Genomic DNA, 13,741 nt, shown 5'->3' with positions numbered 1-13,741 from the left:
TAAGAAGGTCACTCAGGAAAAGAAGCAGTTCATAGAGAACACTAGTTACGTGGTCTCAAATCCTTGGCGTGACGAAGTAAACTTCAGTTTGAAAGTCACAGCCACGCGACCCTTGCTTTGAAGCCCGAGTCAAGTAAGGCTGTTCCAGCCATCAACTCACACAAACTCGCCCGTTTTTTTCGTCCGTGTTAACTTGTGTTCATTCAGCAGCCTGGATGTTTGATATACACAACAGGTCTTCCCCCACTCAGAAAAGATATGTAAAACAGCAAGGAAATCACGTATTGGCATCTGTGAAGATCCGAAAACAATGTTTATTTGTTTCTGGTAAGTTTATTTTAAATTATTAAACGAACTTTTATATTACATAAACAATTATCTGGTGACAAAACAGTGTTGCGTTTAACTCTTATTTACCATGTCGATTTTTATGTCAAGTTGGGTATTCACAAGACGCTTCACCGGTGTTTTTCGCCCTCTCTGTTAAGACAGCGGTGCAAATCAAAGCCTTGCCATTCTTCCCGCAACTTATGGCCAATAATGTGATTAAACGACTGTGATAGAGTTCTGCTGAAAGTTTTATGCAATCTTCCTAAGTGCGGTGAAACATTGTTAACACGTGAACGATTCATACAATTTCCGGTGCAAACGTTCGAGTTATCAAGCGAAATTGCGCCATTTTTTAGTCAATTCGTATTGTACGTTTTTCCGAATAGTGTTTCTCTTCCAGAGCTTTTTTTTCTTTAATGTATAATAATTATTCGGGTTTTACGTCCCAACACCACGATAAGCTTGTGAGAGACGCCGCAGGGGAGGGCTCCGGAAATTTTGACCAGCTGGGGGTTTTAACGTGCACCTAAATCTAAGCACTCGGGCCTCTAGCATTCTGCCTCAATCGAAACGCAGCCGCCGCTGCCGGGATTCAGTCCCGCAGCCTTCGGGTCAGCAGTCGAGCAGCATAACCACTAGACCACCGCGGCGTTTTTTTTTTTTGTTTTTTTTTTGTAAGAGGGAAATTCTACTCATAGTCATTCCAAAACCGTATTGAAATTGCGCTGTATTTACGTAGAGAAATAAATGCAATATGAGTTTTAATGCACGTGGCGGTGGCACGAAGTCATATTATTAGCAAACGATTCTCAGCGCAGTTACTTTTTGGTATATATAGTAACATGCAACTCGCCATATGTTTTGGCTTCTGCATTTCCTGTGCGCCAAAACATATGGCCTGTATTTTTACCAGGAAATCTATTCAGTTTGGGTGAGCGTTCGTATCGCCCACTTCTGTAGTTGTGTTTTATACTTTTCTAGCGTAGCCTATTCAACGACGCGTGCCAACGAACTCGCTGTTTTGGCCAAAACGGGAAGGCCGGAAAGCAAAGCTTTAAAGCAGTGATAGCTAAGACAAGCAGCCTTTTTTATTGTTAATATTCCTTTGAGCTCTTCAATTTTGCTTCCTCAAACGATAAAGCGAAAAAATAACAAACAGGGATACGCACGTGTATGGCGTTCAGTTTGCGCACGCTCTGCAAATTCCTTTTATAGGTGCACGAGCGCATACTGTACGCAACTCTTTGCAGTGCGAAAAATGAGTGAAGAACTGGGCCAGCCTTCAAAATAAAGTTTTTAGCCCTAAACAAGTCATATGATGATGTACAAGAAAATCCCAATGGTTGACATATCATTATGAATTTTTTTCGGACAATTGCCAGGAACACCTAATTATAAAGGTAAAGGCTTTGGGAATGTGGTCCCTGATCACCGATGTCCGTTAAATAACAGCGACAAAATGCACGAGAGTTGACATCTTTATCTACTCGTCAACTCTTATGCATTACATTTGTGCATGTGAACTGTCATACCGCGAGATTCTTGTAATCAATCAATCAATCAATCAATCAATCAATCAATCAATCAATCAATCAATCAATCAATCAATCAATCAATCAATCAATCAATCAATTATTTATTTATTTATTTAACGTACCCAGGAACAACCGTGAGGTCTTTGTGCAGGCGCATGCAGAAAAAAACAATAAAAATAGACAATACAATACAGACAGTCTTCAGAAATTAAAAGAGCAAAAACACGTAGACAAAGAGAAATGAACACAAAAGGGGAGGAGTAAAATAAGACAATATGAGAAATATTGAAGGGCAATAAAAAAAATTAGTTGCACATATACAGTTGAAACCCGCAATAACAAAATCGGCGGGGAAAGCACAGAATTTCGCTCTTGCGGGAATTTCCTTGGCGCGAGAATGCGGCAGAAAAGACATGGAACTTACAAAAAACATATTTTATTTCCAAAAGTCAGTAGATTTGTCTTTTGCGGGCCTTACCATGCAGCAATTTCATGCCTGTCGATCGGGAATCTCGTTTGCAACGGTACAAAGTTCGCCCCATGCATTGGTCAGTGACGGCGGCACTGCGCTGTCACCAGTACCGTCATCAAGTGCGCCTACAGGCGAACCTTCTTCCGGCTCCGCTGGATCAGCGGGGATCAACGCAGAATCGTGGACAGCGAGCTGCACACAACGCCGAATTCTTCGGCGATGACCATTTTTTTCCTGCCCTTTTCCACCTCACTGATGATTGCAGCCTTATCTTCCAGCGTGATGAACTTCCGCTTTTTCGTTGGAGGCGGCATCTTCGCAGGCAGCGAAATAGGACGAAGCAATCGCAACACACAGTTCACGCTGCACCAAGCGACCAAGCAAACGCTCCACAAATGGCTCCACACATGCGACCATGTACGCGCAAAGCCGACAAAGCCAAGCACAGAGCAAAGCCAACGAACGAAACTCCATGAGGAATGTGGATTTGGCTACGTAGTCCGCGATAACGAGCAGGTGTTTCGGCAAGCCATCATCATCATCATTGTTGCCAGCTTTGTTTTTTTGTAAATAACGATGGCGGCTGCTTCTCAAGTGCGCTGTAGCGATAGTTTTGAACAATTTAAGTGTAGCATGAATGCATTTCAGCAGTTTCCGGATGTAGTTAATGTAGCGAGAGTAGATTATTTGCGCACTCCTGTTTCAATAATTTCGTTAATGAGGGACTGCGGTATCAATATCTTTCGTAGTCGCGAGTTACGAAATGCATTGACTCCTATGGGCGTTCGCCGGTGCTCCGAAAATATTTCGTTGCGGCGAGAATTTCGTTCCCTCGGGATTTCGTTATCGTGGGTTTCGACTGTACAACTATGCGGAAAGACGGAGAAGGGAAGACTGTACATTGTGCCATACTATGTCAAAACAGTGCAAAGCTCGGATAAAAACAATGATTGTGGACTATGAAAAACGTCAAGATCAAGAAAATTAATATTATAAAGACTTTGTATTCTGTGAACGGTAGAGTGTTGCAAGAAGCAGGCGGTTACATGAAACGGTCTGTTCTCTCTGGTTAACTTACGCGGAATTCGAAAATTAACACGATTGAGAAGTACAGGGCAGGGTATGATACCGTGGACTAGCTTGTAAAGAAATAAGATATCAGAACGATTTCGTCGGCAGTGAAGTGATGGCAGTGATAATGACTCAGCAGTATTTGAACGAGATCCAGAGTCATTTTTAGCAAAGCGATGGTTATATATGCTGGGGAATTATTTCTGGACTCGCTCAATGGTGTTACCGCTGGATTGAGCAATGCCATTCCATATCACGGACGCATACTCAAGTTGCGGAAGACATATTGCCGTGTATAATTTGCGTAGGGCCATGGGAGACCTGAATTCTCGAGATATTCTACAAACACATCCGAGAGAACGAAGGCCCCGCATAGCAGCACGCTTAACGTGAGAAGAAAAGTTTAACGCGCTGTCAACAACAACACCAAGATCACTGATTTCATAAACCTTGCATAACGGCACAGAATTGACAGAGTATTGAAATGACACGCTAGATGTTTTGCGAGTGATAGACATGAATTTTGTCTTCGAGGTATTCAGAGAAAGGTTATTACCGTCGCACCATTCGGAAAAAGAGCGCAAGTCTGACTGCAGCAAGCGACAGTCGTTAACTGAATGAATTTCCTTAAAAATCTTGATGTCATCGGCATACAAGAGGAAAGAAGAATTACGAATGGCAAAAGAAACATCATTAACGTAAATTAAAAATAGGAGTGGGCCTAATACCGACCCTTGAGGGACCCCACTAGTCACTTTATACAAAGAAGAGGTTTGGCCATTTACGGCAACATAACAATATCTATTGAGCAGATAGCTCTGCAGGAGATTCACAACTGACAAGTCAACATCAAAGTGCGCAAGTTTAACCATAATCAGCGTGTGGCTGACTACGTCAAAAGCCTTGCTCAGGTCACAGCAAATTACGTCAACCTGTCCTCTCTGAGAAATAGGTGTGGAGATCTGCGTCATGAAACTAGCAAGATTTGTGGTAGTTGAGCGGCCAGCGAGAAAACCATGTTGATCAGGAATCAATGAGTTTTTCACACTAAAAGACAATATGTCGTGAAGAGCCAGCTCGAAGATCTTTGATGAGGCACATAGTACAGAAATCGGGCGATAATTAGAAGCATCTGTTTTAGAGCCCGACTTAAATACTGGAAAATCACGAGCAGTTTTCCACATGCTTGGAAATGTGGCAGTGTCCGGGCAGTTATTAAATATCGTAGTTAGTACTGGGACAAATATACTACCATAAGCTTTTAGTATGGCGGAGGGGATGCCATCTGGCCCACATGATAAGGATGGTTTTAAGCGCTTAATGCATTCGCAGATAAGATTTTCATCCAGCGACAAAGCACTGGATGAGCTAACCGCCTTGGGCTGTTGTCTGATATCAGTGCTAGAGTCTGAGGCCTTATAAACGGATGAGAAATGCGTGGCAAAACAGTCAGCGACGGCATGCACTTCTACCCCATTTGAGTCCAGTAGTCTGAAGGACTCTCCGCTTTTGCTGGACCGTTTACGTACATACTTCCAAAACTCAGCCGGCCTGTCAGAGGCGCTTTTTTCTAAGAATTCAATATACGAACTATGATCCCGTTTATATAGGCGTTTAGAGAGAGTTCGAAGGAAGCTGAACTCTTCCTTCCACTCGCTGGATGGAGAACATTTAGATTTCCTGTATGCGTGATCTTATGCTTCAGTGCACTGATAAGTTCAGATGAGAACCAGTGGGGATATTTACGTTGTTTAGGTGTATATTGGGGAATAAAATTACGCATGCTGCTCAGTACAAGCTCCGTAAACCGATCAACCTGCTCATCAACCTTTGGTTTGTCAGTAACCTGTGACCACTCAACGGTAGACAAGTGATGATAGAGGCCCGTGTAATCACCTCGCTTGAAGGCAAATCTCGGAGATTTGTTAATAATAATAATAATAATAATAATAATAATAATAATAATAATAATAATAATAATAATAATAATAATAATAATAATAATAATAATAACAATAATAATAATAATAATAATAGTTGTTGGAATTTGACGTTCCAGAACCGCAATATGATTGAGAGAAACTCCGTAGTGGAGGGCTCCGGGATTTTCGACCACCTGGGGTTCTTTAACGTGCGTCTAAATCTAAGGACACAGAACTCCAGCATTTTTTATTCATCGGAGATTCATGTAGAATCACTTGGTAAAGCACAGCCGTAATAACCGATTCATAGCGAGATTCATGTAAAAACACACACGAAAAGCTACTTGCATAGCAAGAGAGAGAGAGAGAATTTTATTTGAAGGCAGAGAGGTCGGCCTGAGCTAGTGCGCTCTAGCCTGCTACTCTGCACAGGGGAAAAGGGAAAGGGGAAAAAAGGAGTGATGAGGGGTGATGATGGGGAGAGGAAAGAGATATGCGTATATACAATAATACAATAACCACGTGACGTAGTGGTTTCGCTATAGTCTTGTGTCCAGTTCTGTGCTCCTAAGAAAATCTACCACAGCCTTGATAGCAGTTGGTGACTTTGTCTGGTCGCACATAGCTGACAAAATACCCGTCTCACTTAGTGTTGCCACACCGATTCCTGACAACGTTAAAGCAAGTGCATTAGGTTGTGACACGTAAAGTGGGCAGTCACAAAATATATGTGCTGTTGTTTTCATGTACTTGGCATCGTTCACAGTTCGGGCTGTCCGCACGGCGGATGAGGTGTGCATAGCGGCGAGTGAATGCAACTCCCAGACGAATCCGGTGCAGCAAACTGGCGTTGCCTCGGTTCATTCTAGCCGGGAGGCGAAAAGTCATTTCCGGATCTATTTCCCGCAGGCGCCTGTATCGATGGTCTGGCTGAGACCAATAAGTGGTTATGCACTCTCGCATGAGCAATCTCAATAAAGAGTTCACGTCACCTCGCGTGTACGGTACTTTCACGTCGGTGGGGGCGTTAGAGACAGCGGTTCTTGCTTCAGAATCAGCAAGCTCGTTGCCTACCAATCCACAGTGTCCAGGAATCCATTGCAGTGTAACTGAATGACCAATCTTCTGCGTAAGGTCCAATGCGTGAATGATTTCTAAAGCGAGTGCATAATATTGTCCCCTTCTTGAGCAAGAGTAAATAGCTTGTAATGCGGATTTTGCGTCTGAGAGTATCGTCCATTTACGTGGTGATTGTCCGCACACGAATTGGATAGCTTCCCGTATCGCAACAAGTTCTGCAGCTGTTGAAGACGACCTGTGATCTAATTTGTACTTCCGGGAGGTACCCAGATGAGGAATCACAAAGGCTGCAGTCGAATCGCACGGAGTCACAGATCCATCGGTGTATATGTGCAGAGTGTCGTCGTAACGTTGAGTCAAATATGCCAAGGTGAGTTGTTTGAGCGCAGCACACGGAACGCGACGCTTCTTCGTAATCCCGGGTATTTGAAGGGACACCAGTGGCCTGTTCAGCGTCCATGGTGGCACTGTGGGGATGATGACTGGTGTAAAGTCAGAAGGGATGACGTGCCTGTGTGTATCGACGCATCGTGAGTAGGTGCAGCCTGGTCGATCTCTCTGGAGCGAAGACAAGGGATGGTTTGCGTGGCGAGTCAGCAGTCGAAGGTGGACTCTAAGGGGTTCACAAGACAAGTAAACCTCTATAGGGCATGTACGTGATTCCTCTATGGTGCCAGAGGTTGTTGTACACCTTGGTAGCCCTAGGCACGTTCGCAGCGCTCGCGCTTGAAGGCTCTCCAAAGTACGGATGCATGTTGCACGCATACTGGAGAGCACAGGTGCACTGTACCTTAGATAGCCAACGAACAATGTCTGGTACAACTGCAGGAGACTCTTCTCAGAGGGGCCCCATCTTAGTCCTGCTACAACTCGAAGAACGTCTACAAAACTAACAAGTTTGGTTCGTAGCGCAGTGACATGCTTCGTCCAAGATAGGCTGCGATCAATGACGACACCTAGGTATCGGTAGTGCGTGACAGCAGGAATCACTGCTCCGTCAGCGAAGATAGGGTACCGCGTCATTGATTTCTTTGTAAATACCAATGCAGCACACTTCGTTGTTGAGAGTTGCAGGCCTTGACGGCGCAAGTACTTTGACGTTACTGATGTGGCGTGTTGAAGTCTTGCTCGCAGTTGCGGACGCGTCGCTCCAGATGCCCATATGCATATATCGTCAGCGTAGGCGCTGACTTTGACAACGTTAGGGAGCTCAGCTGCAAGACCAATGAGGGTGATGTTGAAAAGCATGGGGCTGAGGACCGCGCCTTGTGGAACTCCACGGCTGACATGGTGCCGGCCCGTGTCACCATCAGGCGTCGACATGAAAATGGTACGTCCCTTAAGATAGCTGACTATCCACGCGTGAAGGCGGCCTCCTACGCCGATGTCTTCAAGCGCATCAAGAATGGCCTCATGAAGGACGTTATCGTAGGCGCCTTTAATATCCAAAAAAATGGCGCCTACTAACCTCCGACGTTGTTTTTCTTTTTCTACCGACGAAACTAGGTCAACGACGCCGTCTATTGACGATCGACCCCTTCGGAAGCCATTCATGAAATCTGGCAAGATGACATTGTTCTCCAATAGCCATTCCAGTCTCGTCAGCACCATGCGTTCCATTACTTTGCCGACACAACTGGCTAGGGCAATTGGCCTATACGAAGAAAGTTCGTGTAAGCACTTGCCTGGTTTCAGTAAGGCCACTATGCGACTGCACTTCCAGTTGTCTGGGACTGTTGCCGTGTCCCACGTAGAATTGTAGTAAGACAAAAGAACTTTCCGCGCCTCCTGGCCAAGGTGACAGAGAGCCGAATAGGTGATCCCGTCAGGCCCTGGCGCAGACGAGCGTCGGGAGGCGGCAATCGCAGCGTCGAGTTCGTGCATAGTGAACGGTACGTCGAGGCGACCGTCAGAAGATGGTGGTGAGGCGCAGTATGAAAGCGATACCGGTGAGGAGGAAGTGCCTACCAGTAATTGACAATAATCTTCTGCAACATCTACTTCACTCCGGCCTTGCTTTAGTGCGACAGCTCGGAAAGGAGACAACTGTTGTGTAGGTGTCTGAAGACTCCGAACAACTTGCCATATTCGCAACAGAGGCTTCCTGGGGTCCAGGGATCCACAAAATGTCCTCCACCGTTGTCTGTCGAGTTTGTCGAAGTGTCGTAATATATGCCGTAGTGCTCGGCGAGATGCAGACAAGTCTGATGGTGATCTCGTCCTCCTATACTTTCTCTCTGCACGACGACGGATTGCACGAAGGTGTTCGTATTGTGCATCAATCTGCGATCTTGGTTGTGATACACTGACATGCTTCGTATTTGCACTTAGGGCTGATGCGATGACACTCTCTATTTCAGAGAGAGATTGGATGTTGGTACACTGGGAGTCCACAGAGGTTTGGAATTCTTGCCATTCCACGCTTCGCACTGAAAAAGGAGCCGAACGGCGGAATGCTTTCAGTTGAATGTATGTCGGGAGATGGTCACTTCCGTGTGTTTCCATGTCTACACACCAGGAGGTGGTTGGCAGGAGAGCCCTAGACACGAAACAAACGTCCAGACAGCTGCTGTACGATGCGCCACGAAGAAAAGTTGGTGATCCATCGTTGATGGACAGCAGGCCCTGATTTAGTAGAAGATCAGCAATGTCCCTGCCGCGGGTGTTCATTGAAGCTGAGCCCCACATGGGATGGTGTGCGTTGAAATCCCCAACTAATACATGTGGACCTGGGCAAGCTTGGAGCACAGATAAAAGGTGAGTGCAGTCCACACGGCTTCTGGGGGGGATATATCCACCGATTATTGAGAGTGAACGCCGTTTGTGTTTCACCGTGAGGCATATATATTCATTTGAAGCATGGGAGGCCACGTCATGCCTCACGAACGTTAGGTCACGACGTATACATATCATCACTTTACTCGCACTTCGGTCGTCGCGAGACCACAGTGTCACGTATCCGGAAAGCCGAAAAGACGACACCATATTCGGCTCGCATATAATAACCACGGGAAATTGGTATTTAAACATCCGTTGTCGAAAGTCAGACAACCGGCTTCGCAAACCTCTTGCATTCCACTGCATTATTGCAGATGCTCGAACGCGCTCTTCGAATGAATTTGCCATATTGTTCTAAGGAAGCGCTACCAGGAGCGGTTCCAGCACGTTCAGGATCTGCACTGCTGCCTTTGCGCCCGGCGTCTGTAGCTCGCAGAGAATTGCACGAATGGACTTCAGCAGGTTCTTCAGTATGCTCTGAATCTTTTCAAAGTCTTGCCTATCGTTATGAGCCACCGTTGGAGATGCAGCCCACGATGTGGTCTTGCCTATTGCTCCAGACGGTAGCGAAGGCCATTCAGCATCTGAAGCATCGGCGTGCTTCGCTGGCTCGGCTTCCTTTTGTGCGTCGCTCGGACGGGGTGCTCTACAGATGGAAGTAGAGGCGTTATGCTGCGCAGTCATGTGTTTGGCCTGAACTGTTGTTGATTTATCAAGCTGGTGGCCACTGTGGTTCCGTTGGCGCCTGCGTGCGGAGCGGCGTCTATGACGGCGGATGGATGAGACAGCTTCCCTGTGTGTCGAGTTGTCCCTCACCATCTTCCGCAGGACGCGCATTTCCTCTTTTATCTTGGGATGTCGGACGTATCCAACCTTGACGTGGCTAGGCAGAGTCTCGGAATCAAACACTAGCTTGATGCAGCGAGACTGCCCGAAGCGGCGGATATTCAGGACTCGCACGGTCGACGTTACAAATCTCTGGAGGTCAGCGTCAGTGATGTCACTGTCCACGTCGTTTATGACACCAGTCGTTGTTCCTTTTCCGCGAGCGAGGAACGAGCGCACTGAGATAGCCCCCAATTGTGCGACGGCCTTCAGCCTCTCGAGAATAGTCTTGTTTGTCACGTCGACTGACAATATGTTCTTCCTGCCATTTATACGAATTTCAGTCACTTGCGCAGGTGCGACTCGCTCAAAATATTCAGTTAATGACTGCCTGTTAAGCGAGTTCAAGTTGTCTGTTGTAGAGGTAGGCACATACGAGATTGTAAAACACTGCTTGCCGGTATCCAGCGCCGGTTGCGAGTCTCTTGAAGATGACGTCCTTCGAAGCTTTCGCTTCAACCGGCGGGAGGTGAACGTCGCGAAGTCAGCTTCCGACTCCATGTCTTCCACGGACGAGCTGTCGGTGGAGTCACAAGGAACGGATACGACGGCACGGTCACTCATGTTCGGTCCATCGGTAGGCAGACGGCTGGGGCCCGCAGTCTCGTTGGGGTGATGGTCCCCCATCCCGAAGGATGACGTCCTCCGTTTCGCACGATCAGTGAGCGTCAGGAATTGTCACAATTAAGAAAAAACTGAGAGCAGTCCAAGGCACAAAGTATGCCCGAACGCACTTCCCTTGCATAGCAAATCGTTGGTTGAACTATCTTCAACGTATCTATTTGTTAGTTCATTAGGAATGACCGCGACGACGTAAGAACTCATACGTGGTGCCAGTCACTTCTCCTTGGTTCACATTGCACGTTACAATGCAAAGCTGTACTTTGCAGCATCGTTCTTTGACGATAATTGTTAGACTGTTGCAAAACGGAAACGAAGGTTCCAACCACAGCAGGGGAGAGCTGAAAAATCTTCTTTGAAAGAAACGGGAAAGTTGAAGTGTTATTTACCCATAAGCTAAATATTGATCTTTGGAGTAAATATCGTAGATATGTTTTTTTTTTCTAATTGTAAGAATCTACAGTAGGCGGCAAATATCGCCTGTTATGTCAACGATGGTATGTGGTAAGGAGAATAAAAAGCGTATAGCTGTCCATAGAACTTTAAATGTTTGATTACCGATAATTGGTACATCAGTCCAATATATTAGTTAACTATACCCTCTACGAATGACACACGTACTACAGAAAATATTGGAGAAATTCACACCCTACTCGCCCCCCCCCCCCCGCAATGGGTATGAGCCATGCTCGGAGGGAAAAATTCGGCAGATCCCACGTACAGTGGGAGTCGATGTTATGCGAAGCATGCGGCGGGAAGGTGACTGTGGCGTAATTTTTTTACTGAGCGAAAGGTTACGAAATGATGCTAAATATTTGTATAATTTTTATACGCACACATATATGTTGAAGAGCCGCATATGTGTTATAACCAGTTGTTTACACTTGGGTAACGCTTCCAACGGTAACGTGGGTAGTAGCAACACCAGAAGCGGTAAGCTGATAGGTAGTGCTTATACTTGTCCGTTATCGTAGAGAAAGCACGCACGTTTCACGAACCCGTGTGCATGCGTGGAAGGGGTTCCTAACAGTTCTTGACCAAGGTTATCATCACAGTGATGAGTGAGCACTAGACGATGGTCATGACTTTTATCGGATTCGGTCGCGATCGCGGAGGTGAGGGGTCCATGTGTAATGAAGTATGGGTTATGGTACAGCTGTTAGAAATCGTGGCTGCTTCGGTCATTTCGCCTACAAATTGTCTGTCTATAGAGCCGGCGACAAGTCGGAATCTGAAGTCACCCATCGCGTTGGTGAGGTTTAGGCCCTTGAGACTGGCAGGCCTGGATAGGGCTACGTAGACCAACATTAGTGGATGGCGCTTGTCGTATTCGTAGACTACCTGGACGTACGTGACATACGTAGTCTAGTCTACAAAGCGGATGTCAATCAATCTGTCATCATCCTCTGTCAGCACGATGCCATCGCCCAGCCTCGTAAGAAATGAAGAGGACACCGGAAACAAGTGCATCGTCGTGGCAACTGACTACCTCACCCGCTACGCCGAGACAAAGGCCTTGCACAAAGGCAGTGCCGCCGAGCTAGCCAAGTTCTTCGTGGAGCACATCGTCTTGCGTCATGGCGCCCCAGAGGTCCTCATCACAGACAGAGGTACCGCCTTTACTGCGGACCTAACTCAGGCGATCGACGTCGACGTACATGGCCAGCATGTCGGCGATGGTTTTATTTAGACGCTCGGTGAGGCCATTGGTCTGCGGGTGGTAGGCGGTGGTGCGGCGGTGGCTCGTCTCGTTGTATTTGAAGATCGCCCGAGTTAGGTCCGCAGTAAAGGCGGTACCTCTGTCTGTGATGAGGACCTCTGGGGCGCCATGACGCAAGACGATGTGCTCCACGAAGAACTTGGCTACCTCGGCGGCACTGCCTTTGTGCAAGGCCTTTGTCTCGGCGTAGCGGGTGAGGTAGTCAGTTGCCACGACGATGCACTTGTTTCCGGTGTCCTTAGGTTATGCATCCTGAAAATTATGGAGAGCAAACGAAAACAACAGGCTTCGTCTATGGGCACTGCTTGGTACGCGGTGCCGCAACAAAACGTGCTGGGGCAAGCAAAACGGCTTCGCCAACATACGTATTATCGGCGCGTCGCTCTTCAACGTACACCTTCGGGAGCGTCGGTGTGTGCGAGAAAGACCAGAAGTGGCGATCACGTTGTTCCTTGGCCGTCAATTATTGAAAAAAAACATGGTTGATCCCTCCGTCATAGGAATGGGAATAACACGAAAGTAAAGGGTGCCCTTACAGAAGTAACTGAATGTTTACTGTACATTGATATAAGAGAGTTTGCACAATGTATATTGATGTCTGGCAGCTAATGGCACCTTTTAACGTGTATGCACCCACTTTAATGATTGGTGGCACATCTCCATCCCGACGACTAACGTCCATGTTAAATGATTAAACAAACCCTTGTGGTAGCTGTAGTAGTTAACGGTAAAAGCGTAATCAGAGAACGAGGTGTGATAGCCAGAAGAGCGTCGTATATTAGACGCAGAACTTGGTCGCCGTCCCGCGGTATGTTAAAAGGTGATTGAACACCACGGCCGGACTAGAGGGAAACGCAAAGCGCGTCGTGCCGCCCCGGTAGACCGGCCGCGATTTTTCTCGGGGCGTGCGCGTGAGCGCGGAGTTAGAGCCAGGTGAGGCAGGCGCGCGTCGCAGAGCTATTTTTGGTTTGTATTAGCGTGATGCTATGAGCGAGGCCGACGCTTTTACGGCGCTTGGGCGAAGGTCGGCACCTCGCGGTGTGTAAGACATTGGCAAAATTGAACTTCTATCGAAAACACGCCGAATGGGACGGACGTGTAACGCGTTGAAGGTGCTAATGGCGGAGGCCACAGTAATGACGAATTACTTTACCTGACCGCTCCCAGAGGGCAACACCACCTCGCCGACTGGGAGAGTGGTAGATATAAAAGGCGCATTTGTAAAGCCCCTAGAGTCTGTGACCGTGGCGCAGTGGATAGCGTGCCCGGCAGCTGTTGTTGCGGACCGAGCGGTCGTGGGTTCAATACCCGTTGACGGAACCTTTTT

The sequence above is a fragment of the Rhipicephalus sanguineus genome, chromosome 11 (assembly GCF_013339695.2).
Source record: "Rhipicephalus sanguineus isolate Rsan-2018 chromosome 11, BIME_Rsan_1.4, whole genome shotgun sequence".
NCBI classification, from domain to species: Eukaryota; Metazoa; Arthropoda; class Arachnida; order Ixodida; family Ixodidae; genus Rhipicephalus; species Rhipicephalus sanguineus.
The sequence above is the reverse complement of the archived record's forward strand: the minus strand, read 5'-3'. Positions refer to the sequence as shown.